The following is a 24,545-nucleotide window of genomic DNA, read 5'->3' as shown; positions in this document are numbered from 1 at the left end:
TAATAAACTTTGAAACAATGAGGTTTTACAGGACAAAAAATATTATTTTTTTTTTTTCTATGTTCCTATTCTTCTCATTTGTTAATATCTACATCTTTAAAAAATGTAGAAACTGGTTATAACATATTTGTTGTATATTTTCTTTAAATCATACCATTCTATGTATTATTTCTTTTTGCTTCTCTCATTATTTATGTATCTCTGTATTAATCTTTATCTTCAACCGGAATTTATTTTTACTTGTTAATCATGTTAATTATAAAAAAATACCCATCTAATTATCTCTTTTATATATCATTTCTCTCTCTCTCTCCCTTTATCTCTTTTCCTTCTTTTCAAATTTACAAATCGTGTTGTCAGCGGTTTCTGTTTTTCCGGTTTATATAGGATGCATTAATCGAACGAAAGAGGAAGCAATTTTGAAAGCATAAATTGTATCGCGGTCGGCCAAAACACGGATGATCGAATTTTGGTGAACGATAAATGCCTGTGTATCGTCTATACATACATATGTATAAACATATATAATACATATATAAATATATACATACATATATACGTACGTGTTCTATCGTTCAAGCTGCTCTAAATGAAATTCAATATTTTAATGCATCGTACTTTTGCAACGAAAAGTACCAAGCTCAAAGGATATTTACCGATATCGTGAGTTTATGAATATTCAATGACGTACTTAACAATAAGTCCTTTGAGAAGATCATGGAGTGCTGCTGGGTAAATCTTTAGCAAATAATGTTTCAAATTTTCCTCCTGGAAATATGTATGATGTAATAATTTATTAAGAAAAACTATTCAATTTTGTTCAAAATATTTTTTTCTGTGAATTAGTTATTTCAATTTGAATGACCATGCTCGTATTTCTTTATCCTACTTTAACGAATGATATTTTCCAACAAAAGTAAGCACAAATAAATTATTACTGTTAGTTACATTTATAAAATTTCTCTGAGAATATATCGAATCAGTGAAACGAATAGTGCTTTCGAAATAAAACCACCGTTCAAAAGATTTCCCTTAGAATGGAGCATTCTCGGTGGGCGTTAATGGGACAGATTAATAAGAGGTTTTTCACGAGGTGAGCATGCTCCCATCCCGACTGGCCCGACACTATGCCGTTATTTCTCGCTCAATTAAGAGCTCAATTAAGTCCGAGGGTCCTGTCGACCGCAGTTGTTCGATAAAACGTTTTCAGAGAGAGACAGAGAGAAAGAGAGAGAGAGAGAGAGAAATAAAAAATAAGGAAGATATTTTTCATACCTTCAAATGCTCACATTTTGTACAAAATATTTGTTTTCATTTTTTTCTCTTTGCCTATAGTTTTTATCACATAAATATAAAATTCTGTAATGTTTAATCATTTAAGTAAAATTATATATATATATATGTATATATTTGTATAGAATATTCTAAATCTACATATTTATGCATAAAATGTTTTGAATATACATATCTATTCATAAAATATTCGAAATATTCATAAATATAGATATAGATATATAGATATCTACTCGACAGTACAAAAGGGATGACACCGTCAGTCAGCCACTCTTGTGATAGCTCGAGTGTTCTCCTGCCATGTAAAAAACATTCTTGTGTATGGATGTGTACATCAGGGAGAGAGAGAGAGAGAGAGAGAGAGAGAGAGAGAGAGAGAGAGAGAGAGAGAGANAGAGAGAGAGAGAGAGAGAGAGAGAGAGAGAGAAAGAGAAAGAGAGAGAGAGAGAGAGAGAGAGAGAAGGTTCCTGTCGGATATGCCTTTTCAATAGGACACAGACAGCACGTTCGAGCGATCCATCGAACGACCCGTCGAACTACCCATCGAACTACCCATCGAACTTTGCCACGAACGATGAAAGAATCGAAAGGGTGGCCTGCCACGTCTATTTTCTTTCCTCTCTCTTTCCCGTTATACACGGATCACAGAACATCGTGCAAAATTCTGATTCTACTGGTGAATTTTTCTTCTACGAAATTTTTTTCTTTTTTCTTTCCAATCCTCGTACCGATATTCGATCGAAACGATCTGACCATGAGAGAAACTTCATTTTCTATTTTAAGCCTAATAATGGAAAAGCATCAAATATTTCTGACATGGAAGGTATCTTGGTATCGTCTGAATATGAATACTTTCTAAAAGAATGTTATCTTAAGTCACCCTAATTTGAGATATAGAGACTTCAAATTATTAAAGATTTTCTACGATATTTTCTATTTTTTTTTTTTCTTTTCGTGTCATATCAATTATTTGTTATGAATGATGAAAAACTTTTCTCCCTCTCTTTCTCTTTGTAAAATATTTAAAAGATACATTAACGTACTCTTTGAATAATACAAGAATTTCATTTCTTAAAATTGTAAAAGAAATGAATGTGAGGTATGAATTTATATTAAAAACATGAAAATGTGTAAAATATGCTTTACTTTAAAATACGAATTAGCTGAGATAAGGGTAATTAAATAAATTGTGGCATTTAGTGAAAAGTAAAAAGAAAAGAATGTTAATAGATACTATCTGTAAATTATACTCAAAATTCTCGAAAATATTGAATTATTTCTAGTTTGATATTTTTATTCAGATATTCTCTCTCGAAAATATAGACTGATCCTTATTCTATATTTTAATATATCATTTACAATGCAATAATATGTGCTGGCAATTAAGATAATGGATTAAATAAAAAACATCGTTAAAATGGAGTTTATGATTTATTTATAAATATGAAACAATAAAAAAAGATGGAAAGATTGATATAAATGTGAATAAAACACAATTCTCGTGAAGTATTTTAATTTTTATTTTTTATTACTTTAATAAATCAATAACAAAATATATATAATACATAATACGAACATTATTAAAACTTTTAACGATGATTTTTTTCTATACGAATAAAAAATAGAAAAAAAAGAATTATCAAGAGAGAAAGAAGAAGAAAAAAAAAAAGAAAAAAGGGAGAGAAATAAAGTGGTATGGGATGTTCGGAACAAAATTAACGTCTGATCCTCGTTAGAAGTAAACTCGTGCATAGGCTGGATTTTCTCTCGATCGAGAATTCGCGGATAGAACGAGGAGAGAGAGGGAGAGAGAGAGAGAGAGACAGGAAGAAGGACGCATAGAAGGCAAAATGCTTCTGTTTCCCGTCTCGTTGAATGGAACTCGTTCGGCGAGGTACCGATTCTGGAGAAAGACCTTATTATGTACCCTCGGGGAGTCCTGCTATCGCGTCGACGTTGAAACGACTGAGATAGCTATATGAACTTGAAACGAACGGAAACGATATAGAGATGGGAGAGAGGGAGAGAGAGAAACAGACATAAAACAGAGATGAGAGATAGGGATAGAAAGAGACAGACTGACACGGACACAAAAACGGGGATGAGAGAAAGAGATAGAAAGAGATTGACTGAGAGAAAAATAGAAAAGAGAAGAATGAGAGAAGAGAAGGCACACAGAGAAAAAAATAAAATAAGTAAGAATGAGAGGATGAGACGATAAACAGATAAACAGGGAAAAGGGAGGAAGACGGACAGGGAGAAAGCTAGATTTACCGAAAGAGAGAGAAATAGACAAAAATAGAGATAAGAGAGACAGATAAAGAAACAGAGAAAAATGCATAGACGAAAAAGAGATAGAAATAGGCAGACGGACATAGAAATAAAGAAGCTAGGGGGAGGGGGAAAGAGAGAGAGAGAGAGAGAGAGAGAGACGGATAAAGACAAAGAAGTCGTGATAAAGGGAGAAAGAAAAACACATTGAAAAGGAGAAAGAGAGGGAAAAAAACCGGCTAAGCTGCATTCTGCTTCGTAACGTCTCATCTACAGCTCGCTTCCTCTCCTCTCTTCCGACATATTATTATTTTTTTTTTTTCAAATTTTTATTTCCTTTTCATGTTCGTATTTTGATAATCCAAAGCGAAATCGTTTCCGCAGCATAATCATCTCGTTAAATATTTACGTTCATTAATTACCGGTCGATTTATTCAGAACTTCTCTTTTTTAATTAAATTACTTGTTCTTTCTTTTTGTACTACATATGTTTCTTATTCGTTTCAAATGATCCGGTTTCATAAAAGATTTTTTAGCTGCACGGTACTATGTAATAATAAAATTTATTAATAATACCAATTATATGGTACACTTAATGTTTAAAAGTATATGTAGGAGTTGTAGAATTCTCCTTATCATATTTCTATACACACTGTACATATATTTGTCTCTAACTATATTTCCTTTCTCTCGTTTTATCATTGTCAAAATATATTAAACATTCTAAAACAGATGATTTAGAGAGTCATATTATTTTTTAATCGGCATCTTTTTGATGTCAGACTCGTAATATCATTTTTGTACAAGCCGTATACATTTTTCTGTTCCTCTCGCTGTTTTTATTTTTGGAAAAAAGCAAGCTCGAAGTCGACTCGACTGTGCCATTGAAATCATATATAGTACCGTAACCCTGGCTTTGACTCTTACATTAGAGTAACGTTTCATATGCTTCACAGACACGCGCGAGCGTACATATACACGCGAAGACATACATCTTCTCTTTCCTCTCGCGTTTTTTATTTATCAAGCTACGGATCGACGTCCGTGAGAAGGAAGGCTCATCTTTGAGAGAAAGAGGATTTTCTTCTCAAGCAAGACAAGCGATTTAACTTTCTATGATTGCTCTTTAATGTAAAGGAAATATTTGAGTATGTACATACGTGTATTTGTGCGCTCGCTAAGTTATTCACCTATCTGATGATCTTGAACGACTAGAAAAATTTCTGTTCGCTAGAAATGGATTATGATTAATGATGCTCTTGATATATAATATATCTTTGTAGTAGAATAGAGTTGCTTCGGATTTTTTCATTATTTCCTATTGAACAATAATAATGATTTTATTCAGCTATAATAGGGATCATTTGACGAACAAAAATTTCATACTTTACTATTTAAATAATACATTTTCATATTTCACTCTTCAACTTCATTTCTAACATTTATATTAAACTTGAATAATATTGAATACGATCACATAAATCATAGCAGAAACAAGACCATAATAATGAATTCGTGTTTTTAAAAAAAAAAGAGATAAATTCTATAAGAACATTGAAAACTCTATAATAAATGAAAAAAGATATTTCTAATAATCGAATCACGAAAATATCCAAAGAAAATCATGCACAATTCTTTACATTTCTTCTCTACTTGAAACCACCAAAAACGTTTTCTAATCTTTTTCTTCTTTCTTTCTTTACTTTTCCATACAATACCCACTCTTTATTTCATAGGTGAATCGTCGAATAAATCGTAGAAAATAAGATATCGAAGTGGTTTCCTCTATCCGAAAGCACATACGTGAACTTTCAGCGAATAAGAGAAGAAGAAAGGGAGAAGAAAAGAAAGAGAGAAAGATACTATAAAGAAAGTTATCCTTGCATATATAATATAATACATAGGCTGGAAAAAGACAGAAGACAAATTCGTGTATACGTTCGAAGATTCCTTCGAGAAATGTCGCGAGAAAGGAAGGGAAGGAAAGGAAGAAATGATTAAGATAAGAAAGAGAGCGAGGTAAAAAGGAAGACGAGGGTAGGGAAGAAGGGGGATGAATAAAAAGTATCGAAGGAAGATCTCGTGGAATGTCGACCTCGATAAACTTTCTCTCTCTAGCACTTACAAACCACAAACCTGTGGTTTCCCAGTTCCTTTGTATTGTAACTTCAAACCAGATAGGAAGGACAGAAAGAGTAGTAAGAATGAAAAAAAGGGAAAGAGAGAGAGATAGGGAAAGTTCGTGCAAAGGGTATCCGTCAAAACCAGTTGGACCTATAACAGCTTCTTTGCATCGTTCGTAAGAAGAAAGAACGAAGGCCATTTTACTTTTGACAACTGCTACGAGATCGTTCAACTGGCAGAATGCCATGAAAGCTTCTACGAAAGAGCTTTCGCGGTTACCCAGTCCAAAAGTCCTATGGAACTTTATTGTCTATCTATTTCTCTTATTCAAAGACAAAAATACTTAAATAATAGTTATATTTTATTATAAACGGAGAAGTAGTAATATTAAAAAGGTATTTTATTTTGTAATGATTTACTTTGAATGACTATTATTTATATTTGTAATCAATCGGATTAAATCGAGCAACACGAGACGAAATTCGTTTCGTGAGGATAAAAAAAAGAAAGAGATCAGCATCTTTGAAAGAGAAAGAGGATCGTTAGCGTTTGTCACTGTCATCCTAACATAGTACATATTCTCTCGAATCGGTTCGTATACGTGGAGGAGGACGAGGAGGAGGCGGCGGCGGCGGTTTTGTCATCTCATGCGAACCCACGCTCGCATAACTTTCTATATGCGTTTGAGACACCGATATCGATGACTCTCTTTCGACGTTCGATATATCTCGATCACATACATGTACGTACATAAATACGAGAGAAATAAATCGGATACATTCGATCCTGAGATATCTTCCTATATTTCCTTCACTCTCTTTTTCTTTCTCTTTCTTTCTTTCTTTAGTCTGTTTGTTTTTTTTTACTGCTTTCATTTATTTGCGACAAGCGTAGCTTTTTTTAAAAAGTACAATTTCTTCTTATAATGTTTTCTTTAAATTTCATTTTTTCAATTATAATTTGATGTTCATTTGTTAGTATATACGTTAAATATTTTGGGTTGTCATTGTCTCTGTAACATTCATTCGATATTACACACGTGTTTCCACGTGGCGAAGGATGATAAGCGATGAATAGCCGGTGTCTTTTCTTTCCCCACGAAAAATGAAATTTTCTACGATGAAAGTTTTCGGACTACGAAAGACACGAAAAGAGACAGAAAAATAGGGAGAGGAAAAGATAAAAGGAAGAATGAGAGAGATGGAAGTAATAGAAGAGGGTCTGTGAAAAGATACGATATTTCTCCAAGGAGTAGACTATTCCAAATATGTTTAACCGAGATGGCCTTATCGATCCTATAAATCGATCATTTCAAACTGAATCATAAAGTATTTTCGTCTATTTCACGAGTCATTCATCTTTTTTATTCGCATGGAAATGTATTATCTATCGAAATTAACTTATATTATATTAATATAAGACTCGCGGCGTTCATTCGTCATTTTAATTTACAAAATTAGTCAGAAAAATGTACTCTCGACTGTATATCTGTTCTTTTTCTCTTTTTTCTGCTTCATATCAATACAATGAAACATGACAAGTTTTTGTTATATTTTATTGTTCGTTGAGTCATATCGGTAAAAAGCTATCGTTGTTCAGTAGCATCATAACACGATAATCGATCGAGATTGAGTGAATTTTTTATCGTCGCGTATTTTTCTATCTATCCTTCCGTCTCCACCCCCCACCAACCCTACATTTTATCTTTATTTTTCTTTTTCTTTTTTCTTATTCGATTGTATCTCGAGAGATCACTAGTTTATGAATAATGTATCGAATCGAATAATGGATAAGATACGATGGGTAAGAGGAAGCTAGAACAAAAGTTAGCACCCGTTTAAAAAGGATTCGTAATTTGCTAAAGTATTCATGTATATATATATGTGTGTATATGCGACAGTACAACGCTTCTATGCACATGTGTATTGCATGCGGAAAGAAAACAATAAAAAAGGGAAAAAGAGTGGAATCAAATTTTGTTTATGTCCAGATAAAAGTAGAAAATAAAATACATAGTCGATATCTCTATCAAGGGGTGAATTTATTACAAGGACTTATCCTTTTTGAAAATATAGATAACAAAATATGGATGTTATTATTAGACATTTATTTAATATTATAATATTACTAAATTTGATAATAATCGAGATGGAGATTTTTCATTTGAACACATTATAAACGTCATTTATATATAGTATATATATTATAAATAGGAAATACTATAACAATAATACTAAATCAAATAGATAAAGATTTAATAGTAATAAAAAGAAAGAGAGAAAGGAAGAGACAAAAAAAAACAGAGATAAAATTTGTTTCATATCTTCCATATGGGACAAAATTGCAAGCTTTCGGGAATAAAAATACGAGATAAAACATACTAAAAAAGAGGATTTACAATATCCATGTTGAAAAAGAGGAAGAGGAAAAAAAATAGAGAAAGACAGAATATATAGGATAGGAAACAACCTATGATATTTATGCACTGCTAAGCAGTATTCTCCGTGAAAAGCGAATCGTGAAAATTTACCATACGAAAGTTCTCGCATTACTTCGACGTCCACTCTTTGTTCTATTTCTTTGGTGACTTTAAAGGCAAGAGCTTTATTCGTTATGCTTTACCATTATGTTAATGTTACTGTACTATATGGGCATATACAACACACATACATATATGTACCGGAATACAAATTGTAAAAATCGTAATGGGATAAATTATTGCAGATATACATATTTTAGTCAGACTGTTTCTGTTATTTTGTAAGTTCTCTTATTAAGCTTTTCTACATTTATTTAAAATTGAATTTCGTTTTTTGATCGAAGTAAGACGATCAAAGAGCCGATCTTTTAATTTAAGAAAAAGAAGAAAAAAAAGTGTTAGTCAACTAAAAATAAGAGTAAGCTTAAAGTCTAAACTGAACGGTGCAAATTGTGAAAAAATACAAATAAAAGAATAAAATCGCCATCGCGAAGTTTAGCGATCGATACCACCTTTCGTTTTATACGTAGACTCGCAAACCAAGCTGCGGTGCGGCGTTTGCACGAACTCCAAAGTTTCGACGGTTTTTAAGGGGAAGAGAAACGGAAAGAAGAAGAAGAAGAAGAAGAGAAGGAGGAAGAAAAGTAGAATAGGGATGAAGATATCTGTTGGAGCTTTTTCCCGATTAGGTACACGAACCCGTGCTAACTCGAATCTTCTTCCCTTTTCAACGTCGAACATGTTGAAAGTTGAAACGTTGAACTCGAGATAAAAGTACGAAAGTCTGTATAAAAAAAAAAAGAACAAAAAAAAACAGAAAGAAAGAGTGATTTATCTTTGTTTTTATTCAAACTAATCTTTATTGCTTATACCTAGTCTATATGGGAAATTAATTTTTATTCAATTAATATACCACAAGCTTTAATGTGTTTATTATTAGAAAGATAAATAGTTTTCCACAAATATTATATATGCATATAGGGAGAATGATGAAATGTTAGCATACTTACAAATATTAAATATTTTAACAATTGTTATCATCAAAATTTCAAATGCGTGGTCATATTTAATATACATATACATATGTATACCTACGGTACATGGTTAAACGTTATCGTACTTGCATAGTGAATATTTTACAGATATTTATTTTTAAAATATCACATATCTGGTAATATATAGAGCACATATAGGCGACAAAATGTAAATATTTTTACTTAAAAAATCAACAAAATTTTGTTATTAGAAATATATGAAATATCTTGTAATCAATAAAGCATACTAACACATATAGTCTACGATAAAATGTTTACGCATTTATAGAAATTGCAATACGCGCGAGGATCGAAATTATTCCAATAAAGTGAAACATTCATTTCTCAGATAATTTGTATAGAAAAATGAATTTCATTACCCGTAGACTAGAAAGATCTGTTCCAGTAAGCACGTTTGCTTTACGTGAAGAATTTAAAGCTCGAGGCATTCGTAGGATTTTCGCAGCATCCGCGTGATATAGTAAAGTAGGAAGGAAAGCTCCGGCATTTGAAAAAAGAAAGGAAAAGGGAGTAAATAGAAGGGAAAGAAAAGAGCATTTTTATACAACAGCAGCGTGTAAAACGATGCGGCCGGTTTATTAGTATTTATCGCGACTATACCTACGTGCTTTAGCTTTACCCCGAGGTGTACATTCGAGCACGAATTTCTCCCTGGAGTGGTGGCCGATGACCGCGAGCCTTGGAACAAGAATAAAGAAGAGAACTCCTACTTTTATTGTCCAACTTTTTCTACTCGGACGAGAGAGAAACATTGAAGTACTTTTCGCACCACGGAAATACTTGTCTTCCTCTTTTCATTTTTATGATCTTTTAGTTTTCTTCTTGTTCCTCGATTCTCTCTCTCTCTCTATTTTATTCATTAATATTAGTCGTTTACCGCATTTCACTTTACGTCATTTTTTCTTCTACTACTACTAGAATGAATAAGACTATCATTATATCTACGACTATTATATCGATCTGATATTTCATAAGATGAAAATTTTTAAAGTCATCGCTGGTTTCTATGTGTTTGAGTGTGGAACGTTAAATATTTTTATAATTTAATAAAAGTATTTTCACAGAGGGCAATGATCCATTTCAACGGTAGATTTCGAAGAGGACGGAGCTCCAAACATATATTCCGAGGTGTTAGACAATAACAGACACTTCTATCGATAATTTTAACATTTATTTTAATACTATAATGCATTCTATTTATATTTAAGATTTTGTAAACACATATATATATATATATACATTGTTTTAAACATTACATACCCATTCGCATACTTTGTATGTTAAATAATTTCGATTTGATATTTTATTAGATGAGAATTTGACTAACAGACTATCGATCAACGTATTTGTTACACACACACACACACACACATCACCGCCACCAGCACTAAACTAAAACTATGCATAATCTCGTTCAATCGTTGATCGACTATGGTTTTTATCTTACTTTCTTTCTCCCTCTGTTTTGTTTGCTTCTCCGAATCCTCGATGAATTTAGTTGATATTCGGTACGTAGGTACGTTGCAAACAATGACTAGCATTAATCTTCGTATACCATCATAAACCTTAAAATAAAAGTAAGGAGAGGATCAATGGTGGGGGCATAGTGTAAGTATAGACACCCGTAGGATGTTGCGGATATGCAGCTGTGGCTCCAGCATTCACGCATGAAATCTCTAGGATTATCTTGCCGCAGGGAGAAAAGACGGTCGGAAGAAATAAATTCTTTTTCTGTCTGTTGCGCGCTGCACGTCGATCCTGCAGAAAGGAAATGAGAAAGATAATGCGCACTTGCTACGGTTGCATATAACTATATGGAAGGAAAGAGATAGAGAGATAGAACGTGTAGAGTTACATGATTTATGCGAACCTAATGATAGAAATAATTCATATTTTTTTCCTCTCATCAGATTATTTCAACTTTTTTCTATATTTTGTCTTTGACCAACAAATATTTCAATGTCCATAGTTAAATTATTTATGCGAAGGTAAATCAATTCATTTTCATTTTGTTAAATATTATTTAGGTTTTACGATAGAGATAATCAGATTTATACAATTTTTTCTTCTTTTTTATAGTGATTCTATTAATGCTAATATGTAACACATTCGAATAATATTTATATAATAGAGTATTGCACTTTTTTATTGAGAATTATAAATGATAATTTATGTAGGACCAGCAGGGTGTGGAGCATCAATCACCAATATTAAAATCTAAAAGTCCATTACTTGATTAGACTCTATCAATTACGTAGATATCATATCATGAACTACTTTAGCAAAATATTCCAGCAGAAGCATTCGGATGCTTCGATCGGAAAGAATTAGCCCTTATAAGGAAATTAGCCCTTAAAAAGGAAAGGCATTTTATCCGTGGTATGAGTCGTTAACCCGTGAAATTTGAAGCTCGACGATCGTTTCGCGGTCATCGCAGCATCCTGGATAGTAGTTGTTCTCTATCAAGTAAAACCTTTCTCTTTCCCTCCTACTTGTCTCCGAATTGGTTCGCGCAATTCGGAAATTGGAACGTGGTCGTGCAAGCTTCGAGGATTTACGAGCGAGCATCTGGCGTCAGCTTAATAAAGCTTCCATGGCGAATGCTTTGGACTTAATTAGCTCGTAGCTAGAAGAAAGACACTCTTTTACCTTCCCCTTTCCTTCCCCTTTCCTTCCCCTTTCCTTCCCCTTTCCTTCCCCTTTCCTTCCCCTTTTCTTCCCTTGTCCTTTCTTTCAATCTATTGGCTGCTGTAAATGTATTAAATAATTCCGATATTACTTAATGACCAACTTAATAATTAATTATCATTTTTCTTTTATCTAATTCTTCCTTTCTATTTATATATTTTTCTGTCTCTCACTTTTTTTCTATGGCTCACCTTTCCTCGACTGGCTTCGTTCATCCCTCTCGTCTTCCTCTCTTTCTTATTGCTTCTTTTTTTAAGTTCTTCTTCAGACACATCTCAAAGCTCGCTTTATCTTGTCTCGCAAGTTTTCTCATAGCAGTCGTGAGTACCTGCAGACGACGAGCTTCTTTGTCATCGAACAATTCTCTACTTTTTTCATCTATTTCTTTTCCGTCTCACCTTTTTTTTCTCACCTCTTCTTCTTCTTCTTTTTTATAGATTCAAATCGATTAATAAAATTAATAGATCGTGATTTAGAAACATTTGTTTATACATTGACAAAAGTGTTTTGAATTTTTTAATAGTCATTATATCCAAAATCTATAATTAATAATTTATCTATTCAATATATACCGTATATTTTTAATTATCAATTGATACAGATCATCGTTATCTTTTCTCCCCATACTTTTGGTGCTGACAGATCTATAACTATTACTCTCGATATATTTTTTTATCTTTCTTTCTTCCATTATTTACAATTTTCCTATTCGTCGTAGAAAAGTTCTCGCAAAAGAAAAATAGTGTGCGTGAATGTGTGAGAGAGAGAGAGAGAGAGAAAAGTCGATGAATTATCGCTCTGCTCGTCTATCTCGAAAGTTCGGAATTTTAGAAAACGCTACGAGCTGTCTGACCACGAAATAAATATAAAACGATCGTTCACGGTTTTTTTCGTGGGAGAAAGATAAAAAAAAAAATCAAAAAATTGATGACAGGAGAAGCCATGAACTTTGTATTTCGTTGAAACGTTCTGTCGTATCTTGTAAAAGATTTGATGTGAAAAAAAAAGAAGTGAAGAACAAAAATATAGATAGTAGATTAAAATCGATAAAGAAAGTGAAATGAAAAGTGATGGCTTAAGACGAAGGTCGCGAAGCGAGATCGAAAACCGCGTCCGAGTTAATCGAGACACGTTTAAACGTTTACAACCCCCATCCCTTGGAAACTTCGTCTTGCACCCCTCTGCCACCCCTCTGCCAGCGAGTACGGGATGGCACTCGTTGTTTGCGCTTCCCGTAAAGCGGATTAATTCCAGCTTGACAGGAGGATTTCTGTGTACGCCACGTTGCTTTCTCTCCCTCTCATACACATATACACTGTGTGTATATTTCTGTCTAACGACGATGCATATCCGTGGAATGACGCAGACAGAGGGTTATAGACATTTTGTTCGGTCAGTAACGTGCATCGTAACGTGCATCGTAACGTGCATCACGCGCGAATTGTTTCGCTCGGTGGATATGCAGTTTAAACGGACGAACCGACTATGAGGATTCGCCAAAAGGACCAAAGCTATATGCTTCTATTATATCTATACTTTCGTCAATTATCTTTTCTATTAGTCATTCACGCGTTTCGTTAGATAACTAATCAATCTAATAATATAGATTATATCATAAATTTGTATAAATTCATGTATTAACAGTAACGATTATAACAGACTTTCTTTTCTTACAATGAACAGAAAAAATTCGTTTTTGGGAAAATTCACGAACGATATTGTTAACTTATATGAGTATGCATTGGTATTTCTACATGTGTATTTGTTTTCTCTTTTTTCTCATCCCTTCCCTCTCTCTCTCTATCACAGTGAATTTCAAAATATCATTTCGAATATTCACGTTACATTCGCGTAACATTCGCGTAACATTCGCGTTACATTCACGTAAAAGCGAGGCCTCACTGAAAACGAGATTGCATTTCCAGGTCGAACGACGTACGTCGTTTTCGCCTATCGCTGCGAGATTTCATTTTCTGCTTGTTCGTTTTTGTTTTACGATTTTTTTTTTTAATAACTTTTATATTTTTTTCATTCTCATTCTCTCTCTCTTTTTTTAAACCATTTGAAAAGTTATATCGTAGAAAAAAATAGCCTTTCACTTAGCTTACCAACCAATGATTCAAAATAGTCTCATATTCCCCATCATATTTTTCCAGACTAGTGAAAAATTGATTGTAACGCGTTCTAGATTTTTTTCTATTTTGTTTTCTACGAAAGAGTAAATTTAAAACTCATAAAAAAAAAACAATAAAAATAAAATGCAACATATTTGTATTTTCAAGTAGAAGAAATAGAGAAAAAAATTGGTAACGTAGATACGTTAGGTAAGTAGAATCTAGATGTCAAAAAGAGTAGAATGAGATGTTAGAAAAGAAGAATATTACTCGGACGACGATGGTGCAAGGATAAATTTTCAAGGATTCCCCTGAGGAGAAGATCCTCTGTCTTTTTTCTTCGCACTCATGGAAATGTCTACGTCCGGACAAACGTCATCTTTGTCGACGTCTCCGAACCGACGTCTCCGAACCGACGATGACAATAATAATTTGCCTTCTTTCTTTTCCTCGCTGATCTATCAAGACTTTTATCTTTTCTCAAATTAGCTCATCGAATTTCACGATGGATTTTTCTTTCTACGTTTGCGGGCGTCTTACATTCCTATAGAAGGGTTTCAATCTGCCGGGTAAAAAAGGATATCAATTATATTCATTTAGTTGTTCCGTACAATTTTTCGCTACGTTTATCGGAAAATTCTTTCCGATTTTAACTTCTTATATTCACACGAGTTATTGATTATGGTTGTATTATTATTATATAATCTATGTATTCTGATTATTGATCGTATATTTGAAAAAATTGGATTGAATAGGTAGAAAAAAAAATGTCTAATATGAAGAAATTTCATTCGAACAGAATGGAATCAGGAATCACGAAATCTGCATTCGACAAAGGCTGTTGTTAACTCGTTCGTTCAACGATAAATTCTGCGTGTAACTTTCGTCGATGATCGAGTTTCTTGCTAGCTTGTAATCGAAGGCAATCAATGGGAACGGATAGAATATTTCTAGTTTAATGGTTGTTACAGATATATTTAGGTGAATATATCAATTTTATGAATTGATCACTCGATAAATTTGTATGAATGTCTTTTCAGTGTTGTACCCCACCTCTCTGGAGTCAAGAGCATATTTTTGTTTTATCTTTAGTGATCTGACGGAAACTAGTAATCCAACTTGGCTAGGACAATTTGTATATAGGATATTTGCTGTATATTTTATTCTTTAGTCGATTTGAGTAGGTCCCATAAATTTGTGAGATAAAAAAAGATGTCTTTGAAAGTATCTAGGATAAACTCGCGCTAGCTTCCACGTGTATCAAACACGACAGGAGAATAGAAATACTATTGCAGAGGACGAGTGCTCGGGGTATAGAGAATAAACGGTCGTTGGGGTATCATGGACGATGAAAGTACTCTTCGGCGAACGATGCCGTGGGCCGATCGGTCCCTTGGCCCTACTAAACTCGTGGAAAGCGGATTCGAGGATGAACGACCTGTACTCTGCTTGTTTTATCCTACTCCTTTTTCTTTTTATTTCTATTTCCTTTTCCACGATTATAATTATTTATGCTTTTCATTCCTTTTCCTTGCCATCATTTTATTTCAGTCCTCCGCATCTTGGATTTTGAATTTTGAGCCCTACAAAGTATTATTTCAACTTTCCATATTTTTATTCTTTTTTTATATTCGACGATTTTCTGGATGCATTTCGAATTACGAATGCTCGTGCGAATCGTTTGTAATAATATATGTACGTGATTAGAGTGTCATTATCTTCGCGTTCATATTAAACGTTGACGCGTTTATTAGCCAAAACCACGATTCGTTTCATTAATACAACGCTATGTGCAACGTAGAGTCGACAGTGTGCTGTGCTTAATTAATTAATGCTACTTCTAGTAATTAAATCTCGCCAAACGTTCTGTTTGTTAATACACACGTGAATTGTTTTATTTCCTTGTTCGTATCGATGCTTGTATTTTTTCTATAATTACATTTCCATTATATAGATATTATTAGTATTTTATTTGGATTATTTTTTTCTTATCTGGCTAGTTTCACAATTATTGAATTAAATCATTCATTTATAATTAAAGCTTCTACCATTATAGGATTAATATTACATCGAAATGTATATATATAAATGAAAAGAAAATGATAATAGTTGAAAATGATTTGACGATTCGATTTAAACTCTGACCAAAGCAGATTATTGGCTCTTGCGATAGTCTAATTATACGTAATTTGCAACTCGGTTTTTATTCTATATATTCTATCTTCCGTCAAAAGAAAGGAACGTGTTTTGTTCGTTAAATATCGATTATACACTAGAGGAGAAGAGCCAAAATGGCGGCTGGTGCACATATCCTAGGTTCTTGTTGTATTTGGTTTAATACGAGAGAAAGCTTGCAAATTTCCTAGCGCCGATTTTGCGCTAGCCTCTCTCAAAGTTCCCAACGAAACACGCGACTCGAAAATGTTGGCACGCTCTCGTAATAAGTGGAAGTTCAAAACTCGATGGATTAACGGTAGCGCTATTCTAGTCGCTTGGAAAATCAAGCAAGTCATTTCCAGCAGATAATTCAAGGAGGAAAAGAGACGAAGAGGTTTCAATAGATCATAATATTTCGCTTAACATTTTTTCCACATTTTTCCAAATTATATATATAGAATGAATACACAATACTCCTATATCATTTAAAAGTGTAATATTAACACGAATGCAAAATCCTTGCATGCATCCCCGATGTGCGATCAACCGCACGTAAGTTTTTTTCAAGTGACTCCAACGAACTTCAATCCTTTTCTCTTTTCCTCTTTTTCTCTTCTCGTGAAAAGCACTCTTCTCTTTGACACCTACGCGATCCATAGTAGGCTTTCATGTGGAGTAGAAGAAGAAGACTGAATCAAAAGGGAACTTGTTAGGGGAGAACGTATTTTAGATTCAATCCCGATTTGATAAAGAGATATTCGTCTCATTTCATTTACATAATAATCATTATAATATTAATTTTTCTCTCATGTAAATCATATCAATGCGTATACACGCGCGAATACTGTATATTTTTTATCTACGGTCTCGAGAATATTTTGGAAAGAGGGCATAATGAGACTTCCTGAGTGATGGAAGAACAACGGTTCATATATAACACAGTAAATCAAGCTTAAACAATAAATATCATCTATTGATTTCGCATAAAAAAAAAAAAAGGAAGGAACTTATGGGACAACCTAATATGTAATATATAACATGAGAATGGTTATCATCGTTCTTCGCCTTTGTAGATGTATATACGTAAAACGAGACGCGAGTAAAGAGAGCGTGAGCTTCCATTTATAAGACACTTCGAAACTGAAAGCACTTTTCGAAAGTATACTCTTCGTTTTCGATGGATACGTTGACATGAAGCTCGTATAACTATCCATATCGAAGTATATAGGTATATGCAAAATTGAATATCCCTTTTCTTTTACTTTTCTATTATTTCGATACGAAGAAAATATTTTTTATTCCAATTCTAAGAGAGTTTCTTTTATTAAAGATACATCATCGACTGATCTTTCGTCGAGAAAGATAAGCGATTCTCGATAACATACTTTCTATACTTTCTCGAATGCTGGACGTTCTACTATTTGTTATCTCGTTTGTACTCCTAACGATATTTTCCGAAAGCTTCAGGATTCGTTAAGTTTTCGTCGGTCGTGATCTGTCGAAGAAAGTCAGCATTCAGCATCTTTCCTGGTCCAAATCTTATATCGTTCTTCGAACTAACTTTTTTCCTTAGTATCTCAGAGAAACTATTTTATGAGCCGTCTTATCTTCTTCTTACTTTTGTCCCTTATGTTAACATATTATTATATTCATTAATTATATTATAATTAACAAATGATTTGATAATGAATTATTACGTGTATACCAATTTCATATTTGAAGGTAATATAGGAATAATTTGGTGGTTTTGATCTCCCTTAAAGATCCGGAGTTGCATAAGGGCATTGCGAGATGTAATCTCAGTGACGAATCGTATTGGAACCGCAAGCGGATAGAATGTCAACCGAAGTGTATCGACGACAGAACGAGACGTATGCGTCTTGAACGTATAACCGGTCATACGGCTCGATTATCGACTCTCCAACTTGGATGCGAGGCCATCGGCTATCGTCGCCATAGCCTATTTTTATTCCTAAATATACGAAAATCCATATATCAAAATAGCATATAACTTTTCACTTCATTATTCATAAATTAACAATGCTTTTGTTATTAGATATTTAACGCGCGCAATATTCAAATGTAATTCTACGATATCGAGTTGAAAAGAAATTTTGGTTGAATAGCTTTTTGGCTCACCATGTATAACACCATATACTAGTATATCGCAATAGCGTACTAGTGGTCCCTTCCTACATCGATCATTGCCGCCTGTCGTCGTTGCTCTCGAACGCCTTTCATTCAATTTTCCCGCCTCTCTCTCTCTCTCTCTCTCTCTCTCTCTCTCTCTCTCTCTCCATCCAGTTCTCTTTTCCCCGTGTGTAGACTACAAGTCATCCCGAAGCCATCGACGTGAGAATCGAGAAGAACAAATCGTCGCACATGAGTTAACTTTTTTTTTTCATTCTATTTTCTCGTAATTCTGATCCTTCAGAGTGTTCCGACAGATACGTCTACGTATACACGTGTAACATCGCTTCAGGTTTCTGTTTTCTAGTTTTGTCGTTTCGATATCTATTTATTACATTTTCGTTGGTTACTTAATAGACGAATAAATTCTTTTGGAATTGCCATTAAATAGTAAGAAATTTGGACTTTGATGAAATAGAAATTGAGCAGTCAGGAGGGAAAAGCTTAGAAAGACGTAGACGGTAAATAGAACGTACGTTGCGGTTGGTTTTTACTTTTATAAACCATCTGTCCGACCGAAGACGACGGTGGTCTACGTCTCTCGCAAACTAAGGCTTCACAAAGCAAACAGAGTTGCGAACAAGTTTCTCTTTCCTTCTCTCTCTTACTCTCATTTGTAGCTATCGGTAACCAGTGGTATGTAACTTGACTCTGCTTTTAAGACCGACACCACGATCGTCTGTCTATTCGTCGTCGTTGTGTACTTACTTAGTTAGATCTAGTGTTAACGTATGTTTCTAGCAAAGATCAAACGCCTTAACGTTTCTTTTAGAGGAAAATTTGACGTCACCCGTATAATTAATTTTTCAAAGCTAAGCTAACCAAGTTTGGTCAATCCGCGTAAATGTAGGGAATAAAAATAAGAAGGAAGAAGGATAAAATCAATATCATGGATCGTAATTGTGCACAAAATTGTAAATAATTGATAATGTTTGTCTTTGTCTTTGCTTTGTCTTTGCTTTGTCTTTGCTTTGTCTTTGTCTTTGTCCTTGTCTTTGTCTTGTCGTCCAGGTCAGCGTCGTTGCGTCTGGGACGCTTGCGTCGCGACGGCGTTGCTCCGGGCAACCGATGGGGATGAAACCTACGGTACGTTTCCTCGTAGCGGGTGGGGCTATTGGTTGGTGGATGGATATTCGCTCAGTGCGTTCCGTGACGCCGTACTGACCACGCGCAACTTCATTTTCGCGAGCTTTTATTAACTACGAGACACCTGCTCCCTTTATTTCATTCTTATACTATTCTTACACTATTCATCTATTTCCATTTCTATTTATAATTTCATCTCGCTTCCTCCTCTTATCCTCCAACTTTGATCCCCAATTTACCTTGACATTCCATTTGCCGAATCGATCTATCGATCGATAGATTCGATCTATCAGCGAATCTATTAGATTCCTATTGCGTGAAATTTATTTGCATTTTTTTCTTTTCCTTTTTGTTCTCATTTCTAAATAATATTTAACATATAACCTATGTATGTCTCCCTGCTCTGGATCACATTGGCTTTTGAAAAAGGATCTTCGTGTTGATCAGTTCATCTTCAGCTACGACGGATCATCCTGGATCGTTGTCATTGCCGATAGACAGTGAATACTTACGCGTGTGAATATATCCATTGTGATTGAACATATTTTCAAGGCTAAACTTAGTAAGAAGATCCAAGTTTCAGGGGCAAATCAGCGATAAAGGAAAAATTAGTTTGGTACTTGAAGACAAATATGTAAGAAAAAGAGAAAAATTGAAGAAATCCAAGAATTTCTTCGACTTGGAATTTCGTGTTATAAGAAGATAAAAAAAGGTAATCTAAAGATTAAGAAAAAAGATGATAATATCATTTATATAAATAAGATTAGAGGAATGGAGGATAGATTAGATCGATGTGATCGAGAAACGAAAGCTTTTCTTCTCGAATCTAAACTTCCGTCGTTTCAATTTGCGTACACAAATAGATAAGAACAGGAGTCATTGAACTCACGCGCGTAATACAGACGTGTCGAGTACCACCTACGTGGATAACGCATTCTCAACTTCAATATTTTTTCCTATCCCTTTTCAAATGAACCAAATTTTCTTCCCAACAGTTCATAAATCCGGATAATTATTATTTTTTTTTTAGAAAATTCTTCACTTTTGTGTATAACACAAAATTCGTTCTTGAAGATCATTCATGAATTCTTAGAATTCATTCAGCTCGTTCAATTCATTAATGAATCTAGTTAAGTTCGTTTAGATTATTTCTCATTGGTTAATCTATTATTTTATTCAATCTATTAATGTCATTAAAACATTATATTTTTACTTACACGTTTATTTTTTCATTATGAAATGTTTTAATGTTTTAGTAAGTTCATTCAATTCGTTAATGATCTATTGTAATGATAAATTCAATTAATTCGTTCATAAATTCCAATGAATTTCATTTATATTGACATAGTTACTTACTCGTCCTTTTTATGAAATTCGTTAGTGAATTCAATGATGAATTTCAATGAATGTCATCTGCATTCACGCGAGAATTAATTTATTTCATTTAGCTAATTAATCCGCGAGTTCATTTCATTTGTTAACGAATTTCGTTTGTATTCTCATAATATTTATTAGCCTCATTTATAAAGTTCATTGTGTTATTTATTACTTTGAATTATTTTATTTAATTAAGCCACCCATGAATTCTACCTAATTCTTTGTTGTATTTTCATGTTATTTACACATGTTATTTATGAATTTCTTCATTAATGAATTAGAATTAATTTTCATCTATTTTAAATAATTATACGCATACATATATATGTGTAAAAAAGTTTCCGTAATTTTTGTTAAATTTCTTCCAATTTATTCTTTCTCTTATCAAATCTTTCCCTTTGTTCATATAACGATATATTTCACGTACCTATATTTATAATGAAAGAAATATAAAGAATCGAATAGACGTATATAATTAGAAGAAGAAACCATAAAAAAAGATGTGTAGAATCTCTAAGGAAGACGAGACACTCTTGTGTCATGTTCTGGGACGAGTTTCGAAGGATACATCGTGTATTTTTAAAGGAACGTCGTTCGAGAGCTCGTCCCGAGAGAAAGCGGAATTGAAGAACGTGATTGCAATTTCCCGTCCCAAGGATAGGACAGAACTAAGAATAGGAGAAGGGGAAAATAAAAGAAAAATACAAGAAGAAAAAGAAAAAGGACGGACGCGGAAAAAAATGGAATTTCTTGGATGGCTCGAGGAAGCGAGATAAGCTTGAAAAAAGTTCAACTTTGCGCGAATTTCTTTTAAATCGAAACCAGAACGCGTTCCCGATACGGATATTCGCTGAGTTAGATCGATTCGTTGCCAAGATGCAAAGCCAAAGTGCAAAGCCAAAGTGCAAAGCCAAAGTGCAAAGCCAAAGTGCATCATGTAAACGCAGCAAATCGCGTGGAAGCTGCCCTCTTCCTTCGTCACTCGAAACCCACCAAAATCTTCCATCTTTTTTCCTCCAATTATTATTATTACAAACGTTCAAAACAAAGAACACAATAAAAGATTTAATAACGAATCGAGAAAATAAGGAAGTCGTTTGAATCAATAGAAGAGAAATCTTTTCGTTGAAATAGCGATGGACCCTGCCGTCGAGAATGAGAGAGAGAGAGAGAGAGAGAGAGAGAGAGAGAGAGAGAGTAATAATCTCCCAGAAGGCTTATAAACTTTTTCCAAGTTGATAAGTTCTCGTTGTCGTCGTAGTAGTAGTCGTCGCGATTTCAGGATTCCCGAGGCATCGTCCTTTTCTCGAATTTGCATCTTTTTCCACATCTTTTATCTTTTCTCTATTCGTAAATAAGAGAAACTAACGACTATTTGAAATTCTACGATGGTACCAGAAATTCTTGACTTTATCTAAATATATCTCAACATACAGTTAGTAGCAGCGTTTAAATAAGACTGACTTTCAAATTACGATGATTTCAATAAAATCAAAGTAAAATACTAGTAATCATTAATATTATTATTATTATTTATATAAAGAGGAGTTTGTCCATGTGCCACAAAGATCTTTGAATCTCGACTGAAATTCGAAACGTCAAATCCACGAATAGTCCTTGTCCTTTTTATCTATCTATCTACCTGTCTCTTTCTTCGTCTCTTCATTCATACCTCATCAGACAGTTCTGTTCTTGACATTTAATTCATTCATGAGTATCGACGTACGGGATTCGAGGAGATTATGTTCGTCGAAAGAGTATTAAACGTTCTATTATAATTCACATTACTTACTGGTCGCAATTTGACAAGATTGCACTTATATATTTAGAACTTGTAGTAATAATAATTGTTGACCCAAAGGGAATATTTATACTAGCTATTCAGTTTTAAATAGGACACACTATTATTTGTGTATACATGCTTTGGTAGATCCTTTGTTTGAATAGAATATTGAAGAGGAATAGGAGGGTTAAAAGCGATCGCATCGAAGGTAAAGAAGGAGTTTTGGCAATAGAATATAAGCGAAGGTTAGTCTCCTTTCAGTAGCAGCGAATGTAAGCTAGAATCTCTATTTGAATACACATTACTTACATATACATTAAATGTATGTAATCGGTTGGTCCTTCACGAAAGTAAGTAGTTACATATCGTAGTACATATAGTATTTTCAGTTTGTTCAATCCCATGGGGGTTCCTCGAAAAGTAACTTTTCAAACTCGTTCGCTAATGCGTCCTCAAATATCATCTACGTGTGTGTTTTAGAAAATTGTAAGTCTGTGAATTAATGGTCAAATCGTAAACGCATACTAGGAAATTTGATGTGAAAAGAGTTAAGCATTGAATGAAAATAAAAAGGGAAAATTTATTCTTATGGAAATCGAAGACTTATTTTGAAATCCTTAGCCCATAGATTTAGCGCGTTTTGCAAGTTTTCCCTATTGTTCGAAAGCACAGCGAGCATCGAAAAAGATCGCGTTTTTATTCATGAGTAAGCGTGTTGAGAACGCGGGAGATGATAACATACATCGATAAACGGAGAATCGCGAGAGGCTTTGGATCCTTTTGTTCCAACTATATTCCTAACCCACAATAGAGGCTATATAGTATCTGCTTATACCTATCTGTTCCTCGTTAAATGACTAACTAAACCCACACATAATTATACGAGCACAATCGAACTACGAGCATTATTGTACAAAGAAAAACAAACTTTCAAGACGAATCAAATTTCAATCTCATCTATTAACTTGTGAATTCATATCAAATCTCTTGTTCATGTATATGAACAAATTATTTTTATAATGCTTAACTATTTCGAGTCAAATTAGAAACAAATTCAAAACCCAATCAATTATTGGAATAAAAATACGAAAACGTTATAACTTCTAACGGAAATGATTAGAAAAAGAAAAAAAGTAATACAGAGCTTAAATAACTTTCATACTCGATCTGTTATATGATACCGTATACTTTCTTATCAATGTAGCTTTCTTTTCTTATCTAGCCACACACAATACACAATATAAATCATACTCTTTATCCCCTTTAATATAGTGGATCAACTGTGAGACATATACTTCTCTCCCTCTATCTGGAGAATACAATAGGTATAATCCAGTCTTTTTATCTCTATATTCATAGGCATAAATATTGAAGTAATAGAGAGAAAGAAATAATGGCCTGTAATTTAGAAAACTTTTAATATTTTGTTTTCAAGTATTTAAGTACATAAATTTAAAATACAACGTTGAAATAACAAAATGACGATCTTAATTAAATTCTATTTTTTTCGAATATTATTCCCGTTGCACACACATGCGCAACATTGCGCACATCCACACATGCATACATATTTCCTTCGATTAATTAATAATTATTTTAATACTCTACATATATATTTTAGATAAAATACACTTGTTTTAAGCGTTATCAAATAAATGAAATAAAGTAACATAAATAGTAAAATGATACGTACGTATTTTTACTTATCAGTTGTTTCTCTTTATCTTTTGGTCAGTAAGAAAGTTTCTATCTAGAGAGAGTGTGCCTTGCATAAGTATCGAGTAACACAGTTTCTTCCCCTGAAAGAAATTCAATTAGGCAGGAGATTACAGCCAACGTGTAAAAGTTTCTCGTCGATATTTTTCTATTCTAGAACGGAAGCAAAGACGGTCGACCAATCGCGAGAGAGAGAGAGAGAGAGAGAGAGA

The 24,545-nt window shown here is 33.5% G+C and overlaps 1 protein-coding gene across 1 annotated transcript in view; it reads left to right on the top strand.

The window, feature by feature from the left end:
• Positions 1 to 24,545, top strand: part of LOC106790981 — a 68,418-nt gene that overhangs the window by 3,589 nt on the left and 40,284 nt on the right. The gene's annotated exons all lie outside the window — the stretch shown is intronic.

The sequence above is a fragment of the Polistes canadensis genome, unplaced genomic scaffold, assembly GCF_001313835.1.
Source record: "Polistes canadensis isolate GaletaPanama2010 unplaced genomic scaffold, ASM131383v1 scaffold_275, whole genome shotgun sequence".
NCBI lineage: Eukaryota > Metazoa > Arthropoda > Insecta > Hymenoptera > Vespidae > Polistes > Polistes canadensis.
Note: the sequence above shows the minus strand (reverse complement) of the source record. Positions and strands in the feature narration are given on the sequence as shown.